The sequence below is a fragment of the Salvia splendens genome, unplaced genomic scaffold (assembly GCF_004379255.2).
Source record: "Salvia splendens isolate huo1 unplaced genomic scaffold, SspV2 ctg806, whole genome shotgun sequence".
NCBI classification, from domain to species: domain Eukaryota; kingdom Viridiplantae; phylum Streptophyta; class Magnoliopsida; order Lamiales; family Lamiaceae; genus Salvia; species Salvia splendens.
Window position 1 is genome coordinate 77,681 of NW_024599483.1, and position 2,620 is coordinate 80,300.

General features: G+C 37.9%; 1 pseudogene; it reads right to left on the bottom strand.

The window, feature by feature from the left end:
* Nucleotides 1-310: 310 nt before the first annotated feature.
* LOC121791412 lies at nucleotides 311-2,405 on the bottom strand (annotated as a pseudogene).
* Nucleotides 2,406-2,620: the final 215 nt, after the last annotated feature.

The window sequence follows — 2,620 nt, forward strand, 5'->3', positions numbered from 1 at the left end:
CTACCTCACCGAAATGGTGGTCTACTTAACCACCAACACACCAACTGTCACAAAATAATTCCCTTGTCCACAATATTATTATAATCTATACTCACTGTTAATGTTTGCAACTACCTATCATATTGTCAAGATTCAACTCCTTTTGATGAGGATCTTAAATTACAAACCAAATATTGCAAATTATAAGCTTGTATGTGAATGAAAATTTACATACCATATCACACTTTATTATGAATAGATGAACTATAAGCAGTAAACACTCATCAGAAGAAAAAATACTACTAACATTTTAAGTTTCAAGATATAGACATCAAGTCTAAAAAAACCAGATAAATTATATATATGCAATCCGCACAATTTGCATCAGCACAAACCAACCTCATCATCAAAAGAAAATTAGCAGTTTCTAGATCGTACCTTGTCGTGTTTGAACGTTAAGAATACCATGTTTGCCTAAGATCCTGGCGCCTATAATATATGCAATTCACCCAGCTAAACTTAGTAGATTATCTACAGCTTCCTCTACTCTTTGTGAAGTCTTTGCATCCGTGTGGTGCGGGGATGTTCCAAGAACAAACGGAGGAGTTCTCATTAGCTATATAAGCAGGTCACTCTATCTATGATTTCACATAACTTCAATATTTGCTGGTCCCTCGACAAATTTGGCGCTCGACTTTGCTGCTGCTCTTGTTGACCTTGAGGAAGAGCCGGTAATAAACTTTAGGGAGGAAGTTGACTTACACTTGTTCCGTTTGTGCTCCTTCTTTTCTGGGGAGGCCATGTCTCTAAACATATCGGATCCTGATTGGTGTTGCATGGACTCCCCAAAATCTGTTCGGAAAAAAGAGAAACAAGGCTACATTAATAGTCGGGATAAATTCTTTAAGCTTTAAGAGGCACGTACAAAATAATACATCAGATCAAAACAATCAATCTCGTATGTTTCTCATTGGCCCCAACGGAACTTCAATGACATTAACTGACAAATGGAACACACAAAACTAGAATAAGTTCCCTGCAAGACGATATCATGTGCATTGTACAATCATCCTAAACATGACGAAAATGTACATTGATAATAGCATTTTAAATAGTGAAGATAGGATACAAAACGAATGATGCAGCATAAGTGAAGAAGATGCATAACAAAGGTGCAGAATTAGCAAAAACAAAACATTCGTCTACATTCACATTGCTCTCTTACACAATACTTGTTTGTGCATTGTTTTCATGTAGAAATTATTCTCCATATTACTAGTAAAGGTTTGTTTCCAAGAAGAAATGTCCTATCCTTTTTCCAATATTTTCTTAAATCTATTTTGTTAGTAAATTAAGGGGTACTTCAGGTGTTGTAGGACACTGGTAGTGCTGCAAAAATGGAGCATGTGATCCATAGAAAAGCAGTCATTTTCAGGCACACCTCCACCAATCTCCAAACAGCTCGTGACAGAAGAGCCAAAACTTCCCCTGCTTTGAGGTAAAGAATCTTTCGAAACTGTGCTCTCAAAAATAATGTCCAAGTAGTACAACCAACACATAGGACATATTTCCATTTTTCCAGTCAATAATTTCAGCCCGTGACAATGCCATTAGATTTGTCCAAATCGATACAGATACTAGACAGACAACTCCCCCTTTCTGGCCCTTTACACACCAAATCAATTACTCTTAAAAGTTCTCATTATAACAAAAACTTAAAAGAAATTGGAGAAGAACATACCTTGAGAGGACCATGTAGAGAGTGCAGAACCAGAGTCTCCAATCGATGTGGTCGCAAATCGGGCCCTGTCTTGAATTCACTCATCTGCATTCGATGAAAGGAGGTTAAAGAAGAATTTCTCCAAACTGAATACAGATATAGTTAGGTGGAGACATACCCAACTGGGAGCCGTTCCAGAGGCGCCCTCCCACCCAATATGTGCCACATGCTTAACATCTGTTGGATATCCAATCTCTATTTCACGCTCCTTCACAACTGCAAACAACCATTGCTAAATGTTAGTAACTACTACTAAAGAATGTACTAATCAAGATCTGACTAGGGAATCTACCGAAGAATTGAGAAATTGTGTATTTGAATCCTTTGAAGATCCCTTTCACTGCTGTCGCCATTGGGGAAGTATGCCTCCAATTCAGACCACAATGCCGGCGACAAACTGTGAATTTGCCTGTGACCAAATCAAAGACATCAAGAACTAATTACTCTTCTGCTGAAAACTGAAAAGGGGCTAAAAGAGAACAACTTTAGCAGGGTATGCAACACAACAATGCGCATGAAACTGTAATTATACTACAAGCAAGATTGGTTTTTTAGTGTGCCCAGAATCCTACAAGCAAGAATTGGAAGAGGAACTGAGAATAAAAAGAAATTAAGGCAGAAACTTACCTTTTGAGATTCGTAATTCTTCCCTCCTCGTTACAACTCCGGCATATATTCATATAATTAAGGTATGCACCCGTCTTGAGCAGCACGCGAAACCGAATTGGACAAGGTGGCAGTCTACCAAATAATCCAAAAATCATACGCTATTTCATGAATGTAAAAAACAAGAAAATGTGGATTATTGCATAAGACTAGAGGGTTTTGGGGCTTTGGATGTTTTTAAGAAGAGAGATAGAG